Below are 12,007 nucleotides of genomic sequence, written 5' to 3' on the forward strand. Positions count from 1 at the left end.
CATAGTCTTTTTAATAAGTTACATTGATTTAGTCTTATATTTAGGTCTGCAATTCATTAGAGTTAATTTTTATAATGGTATGAACTATGTATCCAAGTTTTATCATTCTCATGAAGATATCCAATTGCTCCAGCACCATTAAAAAATATTATTTCTCCACTCAATTTCCTTGGAAACTTTGTAAAAAAAAAATCAGGTGTCCATGGAGCAGTGGATCTAATTCTATATTCTTCATTCTGTTTTATTGATCTATTTGTTTATTTTCAGGAGAACATCACACTCTCAATTAGTACAGATTTTTAATGTTTTCAAATCAAGCAGTGTTCTCAAACTTTTTTCTTTTAAAAAATTATTTCAGCTATTCTACTTTCTTCAAATTTGCAGATGAATTTTTAAATCCTTTTTAAAAATTTCTACAAAAAAAGTCTGCTGGATTTTGTTGAGTGTTTTGCATCTCTAGATCAATTTTGGGAGAACTGACATTTACTAATATCATCTTCTGACCTATGACAGTGGTACATACTTTGTTTATTTAGGTCTTCTTTACTTTTCTCCAGCAACATTTTCCAGTTCGCAGTGTACAGGCCTTGCACATTTTCTAGTGCTGTGTGAGCCCTGGCACACTTTTCTCTAATCTTCTTAGATATCCTGTCCCCAGCATCTTTGATCCTGAGGGTCTTTACTCACACTCATGGACTGAAGGCTTCATCCTGACCAAGAACCCTCTGCTCAGGGGAATTCCCCTCAGGAATTCTCACTGGTGCATCTATGTTCTCTGTCCATGCCTGGTTGCTTTTTGACTTTCTAATAATAGCCAATCTGACTGGTGTGAGATGGTATCTCATGGTTTTGATTTGCATGTTTCTGACAATTATTGATGTGAAACATTTTTAATATGTTTGGCCACTTATATGTCTTATTTTGAAGAAGTGCCTGTACATGTATTTTGCCCATGTTTTAGTGGGGTTGTTTTTTGCTTGTTCAATTATTTAAATTTATGATGCATAGTTTGCAAATGTTTACTGTCATTGTGTAGATTATCTGTTTATTCCTTTGATAGTTTCTTTTGCTGTGCAGAAGCTCTTTAGTTTAATTAGGTTCTACTTCTCAATGTTTGTTTTTGTTGCATTTGCTTTTGAGGACTTAGTCATAAATTCCCAAGGCCAATGTGCAGAATGGTATTTCCTGGGTTTTCTTCTATGATTCTTATTGTTTGAGGTCTTAATTTTAAATCACTAATTAATCTTCAGTTAATTTTTGCATTTGGTGAAAGGTAGGGGGTCCAGTTTCACTCTTCTGCATATGGCTAGCCAGCTTTCCCAGGACCCTTTACTGAATAGGGAGTCATTTCTTCATTGCTTATTTTTGTTGACTTTGTTGAAGATCTGATGGCTATTTGCATGTGGATTTACTTCTGGGTTATTTATTCTGTTCTATTGGTCTATGTGTCTGTTTTGGTTACTGTAGTCTTATAGTAGTGTAATTTGAAGTTGGGTAATGTAATGCCTCTGGCTTTACTCTTTTTGCTTAGGTTTGTTTTGGCTATTTAGGCTCCTTTTTAGTTCCATGTGAATTTTAGACTAGATTTTTCTAGCTCTGTGTAAAATGATGTTGGTAGCTTGATAGAAATAGTGTTGAATCTGTAGAGTGCTACGAGCAGTATGACCATTTTAATGATATTGATTCTTCTAATCCATGAACATGGAATGTTTTCTCATGTTTGTGTCATCTATGATCTATTTTTATGATTAATCATTTATGATTATTTTATCAGTGTTTTGTAGTTATCCTTGTAGAGATCTTTCATGTCCTTGGTTAGATGTATTTCTCAGTGACATGGTTTGGCCCTGTCTCCACTCAAATCTCATTTTGAATTGTAATGCCCCCATATGTTGAGGGAGGGATGTGGTGGGAGGTGATGGGATCATGGGTGTGGTTTCCCCTATGCTGTTCTCATGATAGTGAGTGAGTTCTCATGAGATCTGTTGGTTTTAAAGTGTGGCACTTCCCTCCTCTCTCTCTCCTGATGCAGTGTAAGGTGTATCTTGCTGCTTCTTTACCTTCCATCATGACCATAAGTTTCCTGAGGCTTCCGTAGCCATGTGGAACTGGAAGTCAATTAAACTTCTTTTCTTTATAAATTACCCAGGTCAGGTAGTTCTTTCACACTATAAGCAGTGTGAAAATGAACTAATACAGTAGATATTTTATTTTTGTTTGTATGGCTATTGTAAATGGGATTGCATTCTTTGTTTGGCTCTCAGCTTGAACACTATTGGTGTATAGAAATGCTACGCACTTCTGTACATTGATTTTGTATTTGGAAACATTACTGAAGCCATTTGTTAGTTCTAGGAGCCTTAGGTGAAGCCTTTAGGGTTTCTAGGTATACAATTATATTGCCAGTAAAGAGAGATAGTTTTATTTCCTCTTTTCCTATTTGCATGCCTTTCATTTTTTTCTCTTGCCTTATTGCTCTGGCATTTCCTGTACTATATTCAGTAGGACTGGTGTTAATGGGCTTCCTTGTCTCATTCGAATTCTCAAGGGGAATATTTCAGCTTTTGCCTGTTCAGTATGATGTTGGCTGTAGGTTTGTTATAGATGGCTTTTTTTTTATATTGAGGTATATTCCTTCAATGTCTTGTTTCTTGAGAATTTTTATCATAAAGAGTTGTTGAATTTTATTGAAAGCTTTTCCCACATCCATTGAGATAATCAAATGAGTTTTGATTTTAATTTTGTTTATGTTGTGAATCACATTTATTGATTTGCATGTGTTTAACCAAACTTGTATTCCAGGAATAAAGCCTACCTGATGATGGTGAATTAACTTTTTAATATGCTGTTGGATTTGGTCTGCTAGTATTTTGGTAAGGATTTTTGTGTCTATGTTCATCAGGGATATTGGCCTGTAGTTTTCTTTTCTTTTTTTTTGTTGTATCCTTGCCATGTTTTGGTATCAGTGTAATGCTGGCTTCATAGAATGAATTAGAGATGAGTCTCTTCTCCTTGATTGAAAAAGTTCATTGCTTGTATAATGAGACTTTCTGTAGAGGGCAGAATAGTCACGAAGATCCAAGATCTGTACAGCTTTAGTGAAGGAAAGGTGAGTAGCTTTAGCTTACATTGTGGGTAGGGGTTGGGGCTGGGATAAGTGCTATATTGGGCTGGATTTTGTGTGGTTCAGATGTCCATGTTTCTGCCAAGGAAAGGAGTGTCTGAGTTTTTGTATTGTCTTGTTAGATGTGGTACAAAAGACAAAGGCGGAAGTATGAAACCTGAAGGTTTTCAGCAGTCAAATGGGAAAAATAAAATCAAACATTTATTACACTGAGGATATGGGGAATTTTTTGCTTGATAGGTCATGGGTTCCCAAATGCACAAGGGGCGTTTTCTGCAAGGATCCAACTGAGTGGCAATTTGAGTCAATTAGAGAGATGTACCAACAGAACCATAAAAAGTAAGATCATGACAGATAAAGAATGACCAGAGAAATCCTGAGCTTCTTGAGGTAACTGTGATAAACTGGGATACAGAACATATTGAGAACAGCACTGATGGTATCTTAGAAGGAGATGAATAATTAGTTCCAATTATGGACTCCATTTGGGGACAGTAATAGTAATAATAGTAACAGCAACTACCATATAGCTAGTACTGTTAAAATAATGCCTTTTTTTCAAATGCAATTTTTAAATCCTAAACAGCCTATTGAGGTATGCATTTGTTCCACTTTTAGAACTGAAGAAATTAAGAATCAGAGGGATTATTTATCCACCGTTTCATAGCAGATAAATATCAGCTTTGGGAACCCAAACCAGGGGTGTGTGATTCTAAAGGCTATTCTCTTTCAATCATGCTACGCTGTTTTTTTCAGACAGGAGTAGCTAAACCTACCTTAGGATTTCACCTAGTAATTTCTATTCACTTAATAGAGAGCCATTTAGGTTGAATGACTTGCTAATATTGATTTGATTCACCCAGGAAATTCTAGCCTGAAGAACTCAATGTATTTTCGAAATATTTCTCATTTCTTTCTAACTCATGCCAAAATAACTGAATTAAAAGTGAAAAATGCAATCACAATCCATCATCTCTAGATATGTTTGTGTCATGTAACTACTGACGCTGACAACTACCAGATCCACTCCTTAGGTGGATACCTCCTCTAATTATATGTACAAAGCCAAGAGCTGATAGTAAATCCTTCACTGCTTTCTATTGAAGGTTCTATTCTATAGTGATTCATCACATATCAATTTTAATTCCTGTTAAACTAACACTTGTCATGCACAATTCTATTCTGTTTTACTTTTTGGTGGAAGAAAAATACTCCTAAGCAACTTTATTTAATTCTAAATATATTTTTTTTAAGCTGTAAACATGAGATGGATGCTAGTGATTTCAGGGCCAAGAGAAAAACCTTATTAAACTCCGTAAGGAATGAGTAGCATTGTCTCCAATGACGTGTGAATTGTTATTCATATTGAATTGACATCTTGCTGAATTTAAATGAACTGTAGCACTTTTTGTGTACACTGTCACTTTTAGAAACATGTTTTATACATTTGAACTTATATACTGCACAAAGTTTTTTAAAATGGTGCTATAAAGATGCATAGGCCGGGCGCAGTGGCTCACTCCTGTAATCATCCCAGCACTTTAGGAGGCCAAGGTAGGATAATCACCTGAGGTCAGCAGTTCAAGACCAGCCTGGTCAACATGGTGAAACCACATCCCTACTAAAAAATTCAAAAATTGTCTGGGTGTAGTGGTGGGCGCCTGTGGTCCCAGCTACTTGGGAGGCAGAGGCAGGAGAATCACTTAGGCCTAGGAGGTGGAGGTGACAGTGGGCCAAGATCGTGCCACTATACTCCAGCCTGGGCAACAAGAGTGAAACTCCATCTCAAAAAAATAAGAAAAGCTGTAAAATGAGCATTTGATTAACTTTGTCACAAAAAGATACTAGGGAAAAGCCTGAGGAGCATGCTTGGTATTCAACTCAAAGATTTTGTTTCTCTCTCCAAAGTAAAAAATGTTCATTTACAAAAAATATAATTAGATAACCTAGAGAACATAGTCTAAAGAATGTGAAGGCCTCAGAAAATTATTTAGTCAATATTCAGGGAGCAATTTTAAGAATTGTGAATAGACAAAAAAGAAAGTTGCCCAAAATAATGACATATGACATTACAAGTTAATTAATGTAAAAATCAAACAATGCGTGGAAATATTTGAAAGTGCATCTCCAGCTAGATTGAGATATTTTTACAATTTATTGCTGTATCTACTTAATTATTTTTTTGCTTTTTCTACAGCTTTTTGTTAAATGATTGAATAAAGATAATAATGAGCATTTTATTTTTATTTTATTTATTTATTCATTTGTATTCTTTGAGATGAGGTCTCACTCTGTCATACAGGCTGCAGCACAGTGGCATAATTACAGCTGACTGCAGCCTCAGCCTCCTGGGCTCAACTGATCCTTCTACCTCAGCCTCCTAAGTAGGTGAGGCCACAGGGGTGCACCACCACACCGGGTTAATTTTTGTATTTTTGGTAGAGATGGGGTTTTGCCCTGTTGCCCAGGCTGGTCTTGAACTCCTGGGCTCAAGTGATCAACCTGCCTTGGCCTCCCAAAGTACTGGGATTACAGGTGTGAGCCACTGCATCTGACCAATAATAAACATTTTCATAGGTTCATACATTTGACAAAGAATATTAATCTATATTGTCTCATACATAAGACAAGAAAGATCATAATCATCTTGGAATACCTTAGATAAACATGGCTCAGAAATTCATAGAATTGCCTAAGGTCACACAGCAATTTGAGACAGAAACATAAATCATTTACTTAAAAGTCTATGCTTCGATCTATATTATTCTGTGAGTCATGAGCTAAAATGCTTTACTAAATTTAAATATATATTGCTTCTAGAATACAAAACAATCTCTTTGTAAATGTTACTTGTGATTATAGACTATTTTGTGTTTTAACCAAGGGGTAATATGTCAATAAAGAATAGCCAACTTTTTAAAGAGACAGAGAAAAAGGTTCCTCAAAGTCATTGCCCATACTGTTAAAATTACTATATAATTTAGAATCATAAAACAGAGCTGATATTTGATCCATGGCTCACAATTATGTTTTGTACTTCCCAGAACAAATTAAAGATGCTGTCTTATCTTTCTTTACTCTCATCTATAACATCAAGAACCATGTTCGATGCACAGTAAGTGCTCATTGTTGTTAAAGAAGTCAGATTCAGGGCTGACTTAATATGAATGTGAGTTTACAAATGGATCTGGACCTAAAAGGAATTTTATTAGAATATAATGATGACGCACAAAGCCATAAAAATTTCACTTCTATGCCCTAAAGAAGTTGAGACTAGCTCAGAAACTGAAAAGTAAATTTCAGAAGTTTTTTTAGACCAGCATATTTTTGTAAGTTGAGCCAACCTTTAAAATCCATGAGATACAACCAAAAATCTGGATTTCTTAATTCTCCAGAATGTTGAAAAATATGGCACTCTCTTACCAAATGTTATTACCAAGTGTTGGCCATGAGAGGCAGTTGTCTCCTACTGGGAACATTTTTGCTCTATTATTTGCTATTTTCTCTGACTGGCCTGGTCTTTGTCATTCAAGTGACAAGTGCTACATTTTCTGACTTTCCAGGCCATTATAGGCATTTGAGTTTGTAATTTAATGCAAGGGGAGAAAGTGTTTCTTGACTTAATTTTTTTTAATTGTTTAAATTTTTGTGGGTACATAGCAGGTATATATATTTATGGGTTACATGAAATGTTTTGATATAGACATGCAATGTGAAATAAGCATATCATGGAGAATGGGGTAGCCATTCCCTCAAGCATTTATCTTTGGGGTTACAATCTAATTACACTTTTTAAGTTATTTTGAAATATACATTTATTATTGACTACAATCATGCTGTAGTGTCATAAAATAGTAGGTCTTATTCATTCTAATTTTTTTTCTACCTGTTAACCATCCCCATCTCCTCCCTACCCTCTTACTGCCTTTCCCAGCATCTGGTAACCATCCGTCTACCCTCTATGTCCATGAGTTCAATTGTTTTGTGTTTTAGAGCCCCAAAATAAGTGAGAACATGAATGCTTTTCTTTCTGTGCCTTGCTTATTTCACTTAACATAATAATCTCCAGTTCCATTCATATTATTGCAAATTATTGGATCTCATTTTTTTTGTAGCTGAATAGTACTTCATTTTGTATATGTACCACATTTTCTTTATCCATTTATCTGTTGATGGACATTTAGGTTACTTTGAAATCTTAGCTATTGTAAACGGTACTGCAACAAATTTAGGAATGCAGATATCTCTTCGGTATACTGATTTCCTTCCTTCTGGGTATACACCCAGTAGTGGGATTGCTGGATCATATGGTAGCTAAAGTTTTAGTTTTCTGAGGAACACCTAAACTGTTCTCCATAGTGGTTATACTAATTTACATTCCCACAAACAATGTATCCTGGTTCCCTTTTCTCCACATCCTCATCAGCATTTGTTATTTCCTGTCCTTTGGATATAAGCCATTTTAACTGGAATGAGATTATGTCTCATTTTTTGAGATTTGATTTACATTTCCTCTGATGATCAGTGATGTTGAGCACCTTTTCATATGCCTGTTTGCCATTTTTATGTCTTCTTTTGACAAATGTATATTCAAATATTTTGCCTATTTTTTGATCAGATTATTAGATTTATTCCTATAGAGTTGTTTGTACTCCTTATGTATCCTGGTCATTAATCCCTTTTCAGAGGGGGGTAGTTTGCAAGTATTTTTTCCCATCAGTGGGTTGTCTCTCCACTTGGTTGATTGTATCCTTTGCTGTGCAGAAGCTCTTTAACTTGATGTGATTTCATTTATTCATGTTTGTTTTGGTTGCCTGTGCTTATGGGGTATTGCTCAAGAAATTTTTGCCCAGACCAATGCCCTGGAAATTTTCCTCAGTGTTTTATTGTAGTGGTTTCATGGTTTGAGATCTTAGATTTGAGTCTTTAATCTATTTTTATTTGATTTTTGTGTATGGTGAGAGATAGTGGTCTAGTTTCATTCTTCTGCATAGGGATATCTAATTTTCCTAGCACCATTTATTGAAAAGACTGTCATTGTATGTTCTTGGTATCTTGGTCAGAAATTAGTTCACTGTAGGTATGTGGATTCATTCCTGGGATCTCTATTATGTTTCATTGGTCTGTGTGCCTGCTTTTATACCAGAACCATGCTGTTTTGATTACTATAGCTTTGTAGTATAATTTGAAGTCAGGTAATGTGATTCCTTTAGGCTTATTAGTTTGCTTAGGACAGCTTTGGCTATTTGGATCTTTTGTGGTTCCATATAAATTGTAGGACTTTTTTTTTCTATTTCTGTGAAGAATATCATTGTTATTTTGATAGGGAGTGTATTGAATCTGTAGATTTCTTTGGGTAGTATGGACATTTTAACAATGCTAATTCTTCCAATCCACTAACATGGAATACTTTTTTTTTTCTATCCTCTTCAGTTTCTTTCATCAGTGTTTTATAGTTTTCATTATAGAGATATTTCACTTATCTGGTTAATTCCTATATATTTAATTTTATGTGTGGCTATTGTAAATGAGATGGTTTTATCATGAAAGGATGTTGAAATTCATCAGATGCTTTTTCAGCATCATATAAGTTTTATTTTTCATTCTTTTAATATGATGTATCACACTGCTTGATTTGAATATGTAGAAATATCCTTGCATCCTAGGGATAAATCTCACTTGGTCATGATAAATAATATTTCACTTAGGTTTAAAAGCAAGGAAGAGATAATGAAAGTAAAAACCATGAGACTAGTTGATTTTTTAATTTCAAAGAAATAAAACAAATTTTTCAATGAAAGTACAGTTTTACTTAATTCTATCCATTTTAGCTATTTTCCAAGCTGTTCTCAAAGATCTAAATCTCATCTGTTTTCCATCCCCTCCCAGAAAATCAGTAGCACTATCTTTAAGTAATCTGTATTAAGCACTAGTTTTTTTATTTTTTTTTTAACAAATGGAATTGTAAATAAAACATACAAGTACATTTTTGGAAGAGATAACTGGCACTTGTCCTTAAATTTTTATTAAAATCACTAAAATACTCTGCATAAGAAATGTCTGTGATTAGCTAATACTTACATTTTATAACTTTTATTGCACAATGGTCCACAGAATTTAAGCATTGATTACTACAGCTTTGTAGTATATTTTAAACTCGTGTTATGTAATGCCTCCAGCTTTGTTCTTTTTGCTCAGATTGCTTTGACTATACAAATTATTTCACGGTCCCATATACATTTTAGGATTTTTTTTTCACATTTCTGTGAAAAAGTGTAATTGGTATTTTGCTAGGGATTGCATTGAATTCATAAATTATTATGGGTAGGTTTGTCATTTTAACAATATTTATTTTAATCCATGGGCATGGAATATCTTTCTAATTTTGTGTCTACTTTAATTTCTTTCATTAATGTTTTATTTTTTTTTTTTTGCATAGAACTTTCACTTCTTTAGTTAAATTGATTCTTAGGTATTTTATATTCTTTGTAGCTATTGTAAATGAGATTGCTATCTTTATTTTTATGATTGTTCACTGTTGGTGTACATAAATGCTATTGAGTGTGACACTGGCATAAAAGTGAACATATAGATCAATGGAACAGACTAGAGAATCCAGATACAAATATATACATTTGTAGTGAACTTATTTTTCACAAAGTTGCCAATAACATACAAAAAGATAAGAACAGTGTCTTAAACAAATGATGCTGGGAAAGTGGATAACCATATGTAGAAGAATAAAACTATACTCTCTCTTTCATCATATGTATAAAATCAAACCAAACTGGATTAAAGACTTAAATCTAATACCAGAAACTATGAAACAACTAGAAGAAAACATTGCGTAATGCTCCAGGGTAAAGATATTTTGTGTAAGACCTTAAAAGCACAGGCAACAAAAGCAAAAATAGACAATGGGTTTTACATCAAGCTAAACATCTTCTGCACAGCAAAGGAAATAATCAACAAAAGGAAAATAAAACCCACAGAATGGGAAAAAATACTGCAAACTACCCCTCTGACAAGGGATTAATAACCAGAATATGTAAGGAGCTCAAACAACTCGATAGCAAACAAAACAAAACACCAATAATAATAATAATCATCATCATCTTATTTAAAAATGGGCAAATATCTGAATAGACGTTTTAAATACATACAAATGACCAACAGGTATTTGAAAAGATATTCAACATCACTAGCAGTCAGAGAAATGCAAGTCAAAACCACAATGAGATAACATCTCACCCCAGTTAAAATGGCTTATATCTAAAAGACAGGCAATAGCAAATGCTGACAAGGATGTGGAGAAAAAGGAACCATGGTACACTGTTGATGGGAATGCAAATTAGTACTGCCACTATGGAGAACAGTTCAGGGGTGCCTCAAAAAACTAAAACTTTAGCTACCATATGATCCAGTAATTCTACTGCTGAGTATATATTTAAATGAAAGGAAATCAATTTACTGAGATATTTGTACTTCCATGTTTATCGCAGCACTATTCACAATAGCCACAATTTGCAATCAACCTAAGTACCCATAAACAGACAAATGGATAAAGAATATGTGGTATATATACACAATGGAATATTATTCAGCCATACAACAGAATAAAATCTTGTCATATGTAGCAATGTGGGTGGAACTGGAGAACATTATGTTAAGTGACATTAGCCAAGTGCAGAAAGGCAAGTATCACATGTTCTTACTCATGTGTTGGAGCTAAAAAAGTAAATTTCCCTGAAGATAGAGAGTATATTGGTGATTACTAGGGGCCAGGAAGGATAGGGGTGAGGGGAGAATAAAGAGAGTTTGATTAATGTGTACAAATATACAGCTAGGTTGAAGAAATAAAAACTAGCACTTGATAGATCAGTAGGGTGACTAAACTTAACATTATTCTATTGTACATTTCAAAATAGCTAGAAGAGAATAATTTGCATGCTCTTAGCATAAACAAGAGATAAATATTTAAGATGATAGATACTCCAATTGCCCTGATTTGATCTTTCTACATTATATGAATGTATCTACATGTACATATATTCTGTACATATTTTGGGGGTACAAATGCTATTGAGAATAGTAATTTAAAAAGGAACTTTAAAAAATAATTTTAGCATTAAAGTTAATTATTTTAATGCTTTAATATTATTTAAAGTTATTATTTTAATAACTTTAATTTGTAAAGTAAAATTGCAAATTTGAAATGATGGATGATTATTAACTCTTAGCACCACAGATTGAATATTTACCTCAGTGGTTCATGACATCATTCTAGCAATGAATATCTCAAATTGCACATAATGTTTTATAGAATCTGAAACTTATTTAACACATTTTCTCAAAACTATAAGCAGAACATATTATTTGGAAATTTTTTCTGTAAGTAGTAAACATTTTAAGGTTTGGCTCATAAAAAATGTCTTTGCCTTCAAAAGGCAGAGCTAAGATTTTTATTCCTCCTCATATTTTGCTCTCAACATTACAATCATGTTGACTTGCCCACAGTTACCACAGTGCCTGCACAATTCGAAAAGGCACAAGCAACTAGCATGTGGTATTTGGCTGTAGGAGAGCACAAGATATATCATGACGAGTGTGTTAAGGAAATGGGATTGCCACAATATTAAAGAAAAAGTTTATTACAGATAATTGCTTTCTCTGTTTATGCTGTTTCTGTAGAACTAGGATAAGCAATTTAGGTTACAGAGATTTATAACAGTTTTCATGAAGATGTATGAAATTCCAAACTTGCAAGCTTTTTTGATCCATCTATAAATCATTTTATACATTTAATTTCTTCCTGTATAAATTTTATGAGGCCATACACAGGCAGAAAGTTTAAATTACTACATGCTTTCTGAAGAGGGAGTT

Source organism: Pongo abelii, chromosome 11, assembly GCF_028885655.2.
Source record: "Pongo abelii isolate AG06213 chromosome 11, NHGRI_mPonAbe1-v2.0_pri, whole genome shotgun sequence".
Lineage (NCBI taxonomy): Eukaryota > Metazoa > Chordata > Mammalia > Primates > Hominidae > Pongo > Pongo abelii.